At 28.9% G+C, this 13,144-nt stretch overlaps 1 protein-coding gene across 1 annotated transcript in view; it reads left to right on the top strand.

Annotated features, from left to right (window-relative positions):
• Positions 1 to 13,144, top strand: part of LOC131855610 (uncharacterized) — a 79,370-nt gene that overhangs the window by 36,854 nt on the left and 29,372 nt on the right. The gene's annotated exons all lie outside the window — the stretch shown is intronic.

The raw sequence follows: 13,144 nt of genomic DNA, 5'->3' as shown, positions 1-13,144 counted from the left end.
GATTGATAGTTAAAAAAAAACTACCTACTTTGAGATTGTAGTACAAGTAATACAATATACGCAATAGCCACAAGATGAATAAAAGCTGGTAACAGCAGGCCACTCTAATTTTGAACTTGTCTAAAACTTTTATATTTGACAGGCTACGGATTCTACATAGAAATAGAAGTTTCTAATGTCTATATATTACATGAACGTACTTAGCCAATACTGACCAAGAAATAACTGGTAAACTTTTATCAATATGCGGGATATTTCGAGCAATATCAGTACTTATATTTCATATGTGTAGGGTCGCTGTTCGTCCTGGTTTTCCCGGATTTTCCGACTTTAAAAGGTGTTTGATTTTAGCACTCTAAATATTTTTTTCTGATCTATCAATATTATAATTCTTTACCAAGTTTGCTATTATCTATGTATCATTTACGAATATTACGGCTTCCAACTACATATTAATGTTTTACACCAACTACAATTTTTTAAAGTTCAACCTTTAATTTTGTTAAGTTTTTTAAAATACGAAACCTTTGCAACAGCTTTACTTAATTAATCTGTGGGATCGCGTGGCAATAATAATGGATGTGAACAATTGTTATAGGCAAACAAATCTATCCACACTCATATACATGGATATCATAATCCTTTAATCTTTGTAATACAATTATACTTCTTTATCACAGCGTTCCCGAAAATGGATGATTATGTAATAAAATATAAATATACCATTATTAGTAAGATGAAGATAGGTATTTTATATCCATTTTTTTTATAGTAAACGGTGACCATCTCTTGCATATAACACTACGGATATCGCATTATAAAGGGATATATGTGGTACAAGTTAAACGTTGCAATTCTAGAGGACTAAGATAGCATCACTGTTATCCTGAATATATATGATTGAAAATTGAATTGTAATTACATAATAGTCCCAAAAAATTAACTCGATTTGAAGTTTAATGTATATTTAGCTTTATTATTTCTTCGAAACCATATAATAAAAAATAAATAAACTTAAACACATTATACTGCTCTTTGTAAACCCAAATTAAGCAGAGCTTATACTAGACAAGGTTAGACATTTTTTTAATTGTTTTTTATTATGGCTCTGTGCCATAATAAAAATCAATTAAAAAAACACAACTTTATATAAATAGTAATTTTTAGCATAACAACTGTTTGTATAGTGCACATATCGAACCCAGCACCATTGAAAAGTGAGACAATATCTTATACTAAAACACCAAAGCAGTTACAATGGTAATAAGTAAATTATAATATCTGTAACAACAGCTTTTGTTAAGTTTTCAAAAGAGTTAAATCCGTAAAAATGAAATTTCCGCCGATTAGCATCTTAATTAACCGCGGAAATTGGAAATTGTCTGCGATATCGGAATGAAATAATTTTAATAACTGCTCCATTCTAAAAAAACGTTACAGTTACTTCAAATACATTTGAATTTGTGTTTGCCAATTAATTTCTATTTTACGGAAATATTATTCATATAAATATATCTTCAAGCATTGAATTAGTTTTTTTGTATTAGCAAGATTTGAAGTCACGGCCTTTTGGATGTAGGGCGCAGTAATAAATAAATAGACCGATAACACTTATTCCTAAAGAACTAATGTCATCCTGGGTCGTTTCCGAAATAATTGTTATTATGAAATAGACTTTACTCAACAATATATTGAATATGATATTTTTATCGAAATTCATATGGATAAAGCTTCAGTAAGTATGTAGCTATTTCATTAGCATACTAATTTAAAATGAAATATCAAGATTAATCGATAATGTAAGCTACTTCATGTCTTAGTAAGTGGTTAATTAATACGAATGTCAGTAGGTACTTTAGTATTTACCTATTATTAGATATTTAATTATACATTTAAAAAGTCGATACTTTTAGGCATAAAACATTACCGTCGAAACTGGTTGTATAAATTGTATAAATACCTACAAAAACGTTATCTAAATATTCTTCAACTCAAATCTGTCAAGACGCCGACATCAGCTCCCCGCCTCTGCAAACATCTCGTGCAGATCTGACAAACGAACAAAGAAACTGCGATACGAAAATCGTTCATCATAAAGTCAAAGAATATTTTATAAGGTATTTTCTAAGAGGCTTGGGACAAAATTATATAAGCCTATTAAAAGAGAACAGGGAATTAGTGGCACCACAAAGTGGTCCCCGACATCCTTCGGCCGTTTGAAGTAAGGAAGCCTCGTGCCTACCTCAGTTCGGTATTTTCAGAGCAAGTCAAACATTTTTATACCCCCCATTCACCCTCTAAGTATTAATACCTCTCCACGTATTTATAAGTACGGTTTCTTATATTTAATTATATACGATCCAACGACACTAATGATACATAACATTTTAATACATTCGTATATATATTAAGAATATTATACATTGCAAAAAATAAAGACAATTGGTATGTCACTAATAAAAAAGAATTTAAGTATGTATTACACTCGCCTATTACAATATTATTTATATGAAAATATATTTAAGTCCTCGTATATACTATTAGAATTAATAAATAAGAAATGGAGAAAATAAAAGCATGTTTTGAAATATGCAAACTCAGCCACATGTTACCATTTTTGAAATTTTGCTGTTACAAAATAAAATATTGCTATACACAATTACAGACTCAGATTTATTTATGAACTAATATACTACTTCACTCAGTTATAACTTAGAATACTAATGAAGCCTATAAATTATTTGAAAGCCACTGCATGAATCCTAACAATATATATACAATTAAACATCAAATAATAATTACTAATTAAATTATTCCTTTTTCATAAATATAGAATGAGATTGTGGTTCTCCATACCACGTTGTTATTTCATATTTACAACATTAATTCAACAATAATATTGTTATTATATATATAATATCTTAAGAAAATTCACACAGCGCCATCTAATCCTAAGCTAAGATATAAATTTATAAATATATATTTTTTTGTAAATACATACATATTCTGAATAGAAAATTTCAGACCAGATACGAACAATTATACTCATGAATACAAATGTTTGTACTCGAAGACTATCGAAGCCATCAATATATTATTTTCTGTGTATCATGTACTCTATAATATATCAATAAAAGTGATATTCATATTGTTTAAAATACCATAATATTCTTTTTAGTACAGCACCTAATATGACCAGCGCTAAGGTTCGGAGTTTATATCATTTCAGCATGAAAAGGTTCGTATTTAGTATAATAATACTTACCAATGCGAATATTAAATCTTCCGCCTCCGTCGTTTGACATTCGAATGGTTGAATTTTGAATATTTATACCGTGGAATATTACGTTACATTATATTAGACATAATGTAAGTGTGTTTCACAGAGTCGAAATAATGTAATTGGAAACACTTGAACCGAATGAAAGAATTAGAACATTTTTTAAATTTATTGTAGACTGTATACCTACTACATATGTTAAGTAACAACATATATTTTGAAAACATTCTATCCTAATTCATATGGAATTAAAGAATTAGAATATTATTTTTACATTATATTAGACATAATGTAAGTGTGTTTCACTCGAAATAATGTAATTGGAAACACTTGAACCGAATGAAAGAATTAGAACATTTTTTTTAATTTATTGTAGGACTGTAAACCTACTACAGATATGTTGATTAACAACATATACTTTGAAAATATTCTATCCTAAATCGTATGGCTGTTTTTACGTGATACCCTAACTAATACGTAAAATTTTCAATTTGTCCTGTTACTAGATATTTTAACATCTGTAACACAGGTATTCCCTAGCACAGATGTTACGGCCTATAAATTACTGACATTGTGTAAAAAATGAATAAATATATTATTATTATTATTATTATTATATAAGTACTGTTGTGTAATGACAATAAAGAAGTTACTGTATATTACCATTTCATTATATGAATACAACAATGTTGATTTGATAAAATATACATAAACGTCAAAATATGCAAAAAAATATTTACACAGTTTATAAAATAATTATGCAAATTTTAGGAAATAACTCGTATAATCGTTTTGTATATTTTTCTCATTGTCTTCGGGTATACAATATAAACTTGTAAAGCCTGACCAAAAATAATATAAACCATGTTTCCGTGCCCTTTTCTTGTTTAAGTTTAGTGTTTATTAATAATAATATTTATATATTTAACTATTAATTTTGAATCTGTTTATAATTTACTTATCCGTAGTTTATAGTTTATTATTTACTCTGTCTATCGAACGCACACCAAATTGCACAGATCTACGAGTATGTAAAGACTAATTTATTAAATTTAAAATATAACATTTTGGCAGTCAAAACATTTATTTCGATAAGATTAATTTTCTACATAAGGGTTGAACAAATATTATTATAAATAAATCATTTTTTAAAATGTCATATAGGTTCATGTTAAATTTACTATAAAGTATTTTTATTTATATTATATTAATTATTAAATTTACTTGAATAGTATAAAACAAAGCGCTGTTTTTTTATTTGTTATTTATTCAAAAATTCGATTTATGATACGGTTTTCACTATGATTTAGATAATCTCTTCCAGAAGATTTATACCTATATATAATACTCGTACGTAGTATTCCAGTGCGAAACCAGGACGAGTCGCTAGTTACAAAAAAGTAATAAATATATTTACAGCCTTCAAAGTAGGTATCCCATCAATTGTTACCCTTACCTAAACGAAATTAAAATAAATGGCTTCAGCAGATTTTACTAGCTATTTTCATTACTTTTTATTAACGTAGTTACAATATACATAAAACAATGCAAAGCGTTTAAAATATTGAAATAAATTGTGTGGTGGAATGTACTGGAAAGAATATTTCAATCAAAATAAATCATCGGAACAGGTACCTTACTTATTTAAAAATAAGAATTATTTAGTCTAATAAAATATCCACTGCCACAATACAGTTCCTTAGGGGAAAGTTGGACGTATAATTCGTTCCCTGTCACATTATCTACGGTTGAAATTAAATTTACCGTATTTTTCGCAGGGGATCCAAGTTACTGATATCACGTGATTGATATCTTAGAATTGCACTTTATTTATTTACCTTACAACATTCACTAGTCATGTATTATTAAGTCATTGATTTCGGTATGGTTATGTAACTTGATATCCTTATGCAGTACATTAACACCTAATATATACAGTAAGTATTGCTATTATATATATATATATATATCTCATAAACGGCTCTATCACACTGTCGTAGTTCACTTTTGAATGACATCGTTTTAGTATTCTAGAATACTAAAACGATGTCTAATGTCAATAATTTAGAAAACTCAACTAAACATTTCAAAACAATAAAAATTTATAAAAAGGCGGTACAAAAATGAAAACACAGCAGTGTTTTACAAATACAATAGCTATGTTTAAAAGAGTAAAAATTGTGGACTCAGTACAATTTCATGAACACGTTTATAAAAAATATATTAGAAATACACTATGCATAAGCAAAAGGTAAATTTCAAAATACGAATTATTTTCAGGGTTGTGTTAAATAGTTTTAATATTAGATTAGAATTCAAAGACTGCTTTCTTTTAATTTAATCTATAATAATAATATACCTTCACAGATTAGATATTTTTTTTTTATTTATTTATTTAACTTTAATGCACACAATATAATATATAGTACAGTACATTTGGCGGACTTAACACCATGCGGCATTTTCTACCAATCAACCATAGGTGGTGCAGAGAATAATTGTTGGCGGTGCAAAATTATAAACATAAACAAAATGCAACAAAATATAATTAATTATTTTATTGTTCTTTAGTTTATTTATGATTAAGAATCACCGAAGTGGCTTACAAAATTTTTTTATTCGTTTTCGGCAGTGTTTGAACTCACGATCTGGTTTACAAATATTAAATTGCACGGCCTTGTTATCTCTGATCATCCCGACGGTTGACTGGCGTAGAATACCATTAGGCATTAAGTCCTCCATGTATTGTGTGCAAAAGACTATTAATCAGTCATTTACATAGTAGCAGCCTCTGGTAGGTTGCCACTAAACCGAGTTAAATTGTACGAAAAATTAGTATATATATGTAGTATCTATATTTATATAACCAAATTTAATGTAATAGAATGTATTCAGCGGATTTGCTGTGAATATGAACATTTTTTCATATACATTTGAGAAAACATTAGGTAAAGCTTTGCTTTGTGTGATTGCGTTCACATCCAATCTGCTCAAAATGGTTTTGTAAATATATTGATACTGTCAGTCATGATGATGGATTTGACGCCGCGGGCCGATTCGTCAAAACCGAGTTACCGATATACAGTACAGAAACAGGCAAGTAAGGAGTAAAGAAAATTTTACGACTTTGGTGGTGTAGCAGTTTAACACACTGTCATCTTCTGATGATCACGGATTCGATTCCAGTACAATACACACATTTATATTCTTCAATATCTTTTGTACTGATCTAAGCGTATATACATACGGGCCCTAATTAAAAATATTTCATTCTATTAATTTGTTGTACAGTATAGGTATATAATATGAGCTCTACTAAGTTTAGTAGAATATAACTGCACAATTGTTTTGACATAGGATCTTACATGAACATTTGTAAGCATATACTTATTAAATAAATTATGTATTTCACAGAGCACCTTCAACAGAGTAATAAATACGTTCGATTTTTATGAATGTATTTATGTATTTATCTCCTGTTTATAAAGAATATTGTTACACTTCAATGTTTAGTTCAATAATATATGTACATGCTATTTAGTTGTTATCATATTGAAATAATTATCAGCTTTTTTTTTATATTTGCCTATTTATCATTTTTTATGGTACTTGTACGTCAAAATATGAGTCACATGAATTCAAAGACAAAATCATTATTGTATCCAGAAAATCGTCTTCAATCCATATAAATGTATTGTAATTGTATTTAAACTTGTGTCTAGATGTATGTACATTTCATAACGCAACATATACATATAACATAACTTTATATTACCTTGATTCTATATCATTAACGAATAGGATGTAAGTATAATAGAAAGATAATTAAATTTGGCCAAACAAGACTTAAAGATTATACTTATAATTATTCCTATCCCTTTAATCCGACGTCAGCATACATAATAGAACCGGAAATAAAAACACAATACAACTGGACATGACATAGTCGAAATAACACGAATGTTATATATCTTTTTGACAGTTTATAGCCGTCATATTCGTTTTATGGTGTCATCATAACCGCCCACCATTACATCGAATCTAACGTCTATGTTTTATTGATCAATCCGTTTAAAAACGCAACACTACACTTATGTATCTAGAAGTATCTAGAAACAAACCGTTTAGAATTTAAAATACTTATATATATCTCTAAAAGGAATCTTAAGTTATTCTTTTATAAATAATAATAATAGACAATAATTTACATCAAATCAGTGTCAATTACAGTAGCTTACATCATTTACGTGTTTATTAAAATAAACGTCTTTTAAGTCTCAACTTATAAATGGAAATTAATAACATTATCCAAATATAGAATTTTTTCGTTCGTTTGTTGTGCGTCTATTGCACATTGTTTTCTTTCTGCCCCGAGAAGTCTAGTGAAGTAAAGCTAAACATATTAGTAGAAATGAAAAAAGAACTAGAATCAAAACCATATACCAAAATACTTGAGAGCATCTAATAGCATTCTGAGTGTAGTTCATAGTGTGACTATAATCAATTATTATAGATTACTTTAGTAGCATAGATAAAATAATAAGGAATCATATAAAATCAATAGTATCCCAAAGAAAGTTTATATAAGTCAATGAAATTGATTAATTCGCGAAATAGATACATGTCATCGCTCATCATAACATAAACATATAAAAAAACTTTATTATCCTAATAATTTTGAGCCTACCTCCACCTACCTACTCGACCAATCAAACCATCAATCAAAAATTCAATTAATATACTCTTAATTAATAGGTATTTAATAACTAGGTAAAACCACGCCCGCTCGGCGTATATATGTAAATACTAGTCCCAACTGTATATTACATGGAAAATAATAAAAATATCACTATAATATAGAAAAATACATAATTATACGTTACACAAAGAAAATACTTGTGTATCACGTTATACTTATATTACTAGCAATTGGGCATTTTTTTACACCTTGGGTTAAAATATTAGTAGTAATCACTAGTATAGTCTAGTAATAGTAGTTAAAGTTATAATATGTAGTTAATGTTACCAGAAGATAATGCAGCATTGTAATTGAATTGGAACTGGAGCAATTTCAAAAATGGAAGAATATTTTAAACATTTCCAGTAGTTTTTTAGTTTATTCGTTACAGACATACAAAAATACTAATCTTTTTTTTATAATATTACTGTAGACATGTAATATAAAGTTATTTTATTGTTTTTTGTATGTGTTAGTCCTTATGGTATATATAATATGGGCCCATATTGTTATATAAATAATGTTAAGTTGCCTGAAGCAAATAAACAAAATAAAAGCATTCAGATAAATGTGAATCAAGATGTGCTCTCTCTGTACCTCACAGTATCACGTCATCTTTCACTATGACATGACTTTTGAATGGTATTCAAGATAACAGAGGAGACACGACGGCGGGCGCCGGGATTTGGCCACCGACTAGGGCTGTCACTCGCGCCGTAATTGAAAGCCTTAAAGGGATCGCTTCAATTTCCTTCGTGATAAATACAATTTAATAATATTTTTATTTATATACATATATTACTTTTTTACATGGGTAAACAAAGATCATATTCTTATTACCTACATAAATAGAGTAAATACCCTATTTATGTAGGTAATAAGATTATACATTATGTATTTATATATAGTACCAAAAAATATCTTCGCAAATGATATTAATATTTTCTGTTATGTTGAGTGAATTTATGAGAATGTATATGTAGTTTTTTTTATGTTTACTCGTGCTTTAATATAAAAACCATTAATAATACTAATTTTAATAATACACATATGTATTGTGAAGGGACAGAATCCGCGACCATTAAGCAGTATTTTAAACTACAATGCATAGAGTTACAAATATGTCCATCTGTAAATATTGTGACAAAAGTTATCTAAATTAATACAAATATTCATGAATATAAATATTTATATCGTGCTAGAATCGATTCCGCGGTCATGGAAAGTGGAATGCGGTGTGCTAAATCGCTATACCACTCACACTATTTAGATATTTCCCTCTTAGTTTTCCTGCATTGATTACCGGGTCAGTGTACCACAACAGTATCACGTCAGTATCACGTCGGAATCACGTCATCTTCCACTATGACGTGACTTTTGAATGGAATCTGAGACAAGGGCGGAGACGCGACGACGGGCGCCGAGATCTCGGCACTCAGTAGGGCTGTCACTCATCACATTAGTTGAAATCCGCAAAGGGAAAATGTTTTCAATTTCCTGCACGATAGATACATTTTATTAATATAGTAAATACTATCGTACACTCGCAATTTGCCTGAGTTTAAAAATAAGTAATAAATACCATTTTGGTCCAATTTTGAAATTTGTTGTGATTGGAAGTAGTTTTTTGTACAAAAATTAACTTGAATAAGATCTAACCCTTCACCTTCTTCTTTCATTTTAAGTTTATAAATGCAAATCGGTAAACTAAACCATAGGTGCTAGTTAATTGTAAAGTAGTTTCTAGAAGAAAAATAATTTGACTAACGGTCATTTATAAGTATGTAAATATATATAAATATACTAAAGACTGAAGATTAACATACTTCTCGCCTTCACCATCTATCGGTCTTATAATACCTATAGGTAGCTACGTTATATTATGCACTCATATAAAGTATACTTAAGAGGAAATGCGGGCGTCAAACCTTTGCAGAATAGGTATTTGAAAATTTAATTGCTATCTCTCAGTAACTTGACTGTCCGAGAAATAGACACGTCACTTTGAAATGGTACATATGTCACACATATGCCTTTGCATCCTGCATCCTTTTGCATTCTTCGTAGAATATACCTTATATATATTTCTACGAAGATAGAAATAGGGTCAACTGCAGTTTGGTCTGATTATACAAACAAAAACAGAATAAATAGTAATTGCATATTGCCGTGTTTTCTCCACATAACTGAATGAATTTTAATGATTTCTTCAAGAATAATAAAAAAAGTCCCAGCTCTACGTTTTCCTCTGTTGACTTTTTGTCAATTTTTTTTAAGACACATCTGATTATGACTATTTGAAATGAACAAATCTCGTGATATTTGAATGTTTATACTTTTATGTAAAAAGATATCTAACTAAGATAGAATAACTTTCTATGAAAAGATACAGCTAGTGTTGACTTTTAATTCAGTAACATAAATATGAATAAACAAGCATGTTCTGATCATGTAAGCTTAAAGAATAGTTTTCCAATTAACATGGATATACCGTGTAAATTTAATTAAAATCCGCCCCTAACGTCACACGTAAACAGAGATAGCAACAATGCCATCCGATAAATTGAAAACGTGTACAGAATGTATGGAGAACCATTGGACAAGCTCCTTTATGGTAGCAAATTGTTGATTTAAATTGTATTATTATAAAGCAGCGTACACAACACCAATTTAGCAGTATGAATTTATTAAGAGAGAGAGAGATACTAGTGTATAGTAGTGACTTTATCTATGTCTTCTATTTAAAGTATTAATTGGTGAATCAAATGTGCCCAATATTGTCATTGTATGTAATAAAATATTACAAAATTCCTACTTAATACAGAATATGCATCTCATTTACATAGCTAAATGCAAAAATTGTTACCAAATTAATTAACTACATTATCACCTTATTTATACTCATATCTCATATATACATCATGTGTAGTTTTGTTTAAAATGTATGTAATATTTTATTAGATGTATGAGACATTATATGTACTCATAGATATATTAATTTTTTTTCCCTGCGATTCTAGAGGTTACCTAGTAGAGAATGGTAATATTACAGGTACAAAATATCAAAAAAGTTGAAATAAAGAAAACTGTCATGTATAAAAAATATTAATGTTATAAGGCATTCAATAGAAATTAAACTATTTTTCAAGTTTAAACTCCATGAACACCGGTTATATCGGGTTGTGCGAGTGCCATCACGAGAAATAGACAGTCTATTTATAATTGCATAATTACATAAGTCAGAAAGTATAATTATATTGATCGAGGAACCTAAACTAAGTACACTCTATTCATATCTGTAGAGTAATATCAACATTAAATTCCACGTAATTTCCAAGGAGAATTTAATTAATAACAAGTACTTAAATATCATTCCTTTTAATTTTACTATTGATTTTGAAGAACTTGTAGGTACAGGTGCCCTTCTTCTGAAAGCATACTTAGGTTACATTCTTCATTTTAATATTTAAATATGGAATTCATAATCCAATAGAATTATTGCGTTTGAATAAATTTCGAAACGGTTTTTTCAACCATATTCTAATTTCTTGAATATTTCAATAATATTTAATATAATTCTCCTATTATTATTGATAATATAGCTTCACGACTATAATACTAGATGTGGTAGTCATTTTCATCTGTTGATGTAGACGTTCAGTTGAAAATATGCAACTAATATTGATGCTAAGTATTAAAAGAGCATACAGCTATGATACCCTCATCTGTGGCTGAGCGTCGTGCAATGTTATGAATCTGTGGCACATACGGGAAAATAAAATAGACTATTAAAATACTTTTTCTGCAAAAATACTGTTTTGTTGCATTACAAATTGTTTGCTAATTTGTTGTATTCTATATACGTTTTTATTTCTATAAATACCTTTAAATACATTATCTATTTAGTTAATACTGCCCATACTAACACTTGCTATTCCCAAATAATTGCAGTATGTGTTTTGACTCCATGATTCAAAAGGGCAATCGTACCGCCGCCGCGCCGCCGTAAATTGGTATGTAATCATCGTTTCGACAATCAAAAAGTTATTTAGAAATACAAATATGTGAAACAGAATTTTAGGTATCAACCAGTTTCGGACACACTTCAGCGTCCACAAGTCATAGTAATGAACCACTAAATCACACTCTCCTATTCACATTCTCCTGCCGTCTATAACATATATACAATAACAATTTCTTATAAGTATACATGGTATATGTATATTATTACAAAGTTTTTAATGTGTGACTATACTGAACATTATTGTAATGCCTCCCAGTCGGTTTTCAATCTCAAGAACTTGACTTTAACGATCATAATCTAGAGTCAACAATCGCGCTCTATGGCTTCACGTGCCTTCATATTCCGAAACTCAGTCTTCCATATAAGGGTCGATCCAACTAAACATTCCTTAGCCTCTTTGGTAGTAATAGATCCCAACGAGTGTCACTGAACTAAAACTATCTCTTTACTTGTTAATTTAATCAAGAAAACATATTAATTTAAGGAGTACATATAGTTTTGCATTGGTATTAGTTATATCGTCAACAGACAATAATTATACTAGCATAACCTAGAGAGGTTACGGTCGTTATTTAATTTACAAAGAACGGCGAAATGATCTTTGACAACATATAACCTTCATCAAGTACTGAGCTAGCATTTCCAAAAATAGTTTTATGTAGAAAATGTTTTTATTTTTTTATCGTTTTTAAAATGTAGGTTTAGTTTTATATCTTTATAAAAAACTTAATTCAAATCAACGTAATTTATTTATAATGAGAGTAAATCCTACCAATTCATAAGCATCAAAGTTTGTGCAAAATTAGTGAACATCACTATCTATATTGTGAACATTGATGAATATAATATACTTAAATAAAACTTAATGAAATTTGACGTGAACAAAGATGACATCACTAAGATGCACATGGACGATAGTCCATTTTCAAGCTAATAGATATATTATCTTGAAAATGCAAACGGAGTTTATAATTGCTAGTATTCCCTAAAATACAAAGATAAACTTAGAACCTCCTTCGTTTTAAAGTCGGTTTTAAAAAGGTCGAGAGTTTGAAGCTTGGTAATCTCTAATCAGTATTGTACAGACACTCTCTAGCAGTTA

The sequence above is a fragment of the Achroia grisella genome, unplaced genomic scaffold (genome assembly GCF_030625045.1).
Source record: "Achroia grisella isolate CSIRO2021 unplaced genomic scaffold, CSIRO_AGI_Agris_v1 utg146, whole genome shotgun sequence".
Classification (NCBI taxonomy): Eukaryota; Metazoa; Arthropoda; class Insecta; order Lepidoptera; family Pyralidae; genus Achroia; species Achroia grisella.
Note: the sequence above shows the minus strand (reverse complement) of the source record. Positions and strands in the feature narration are given on the sequence as shown.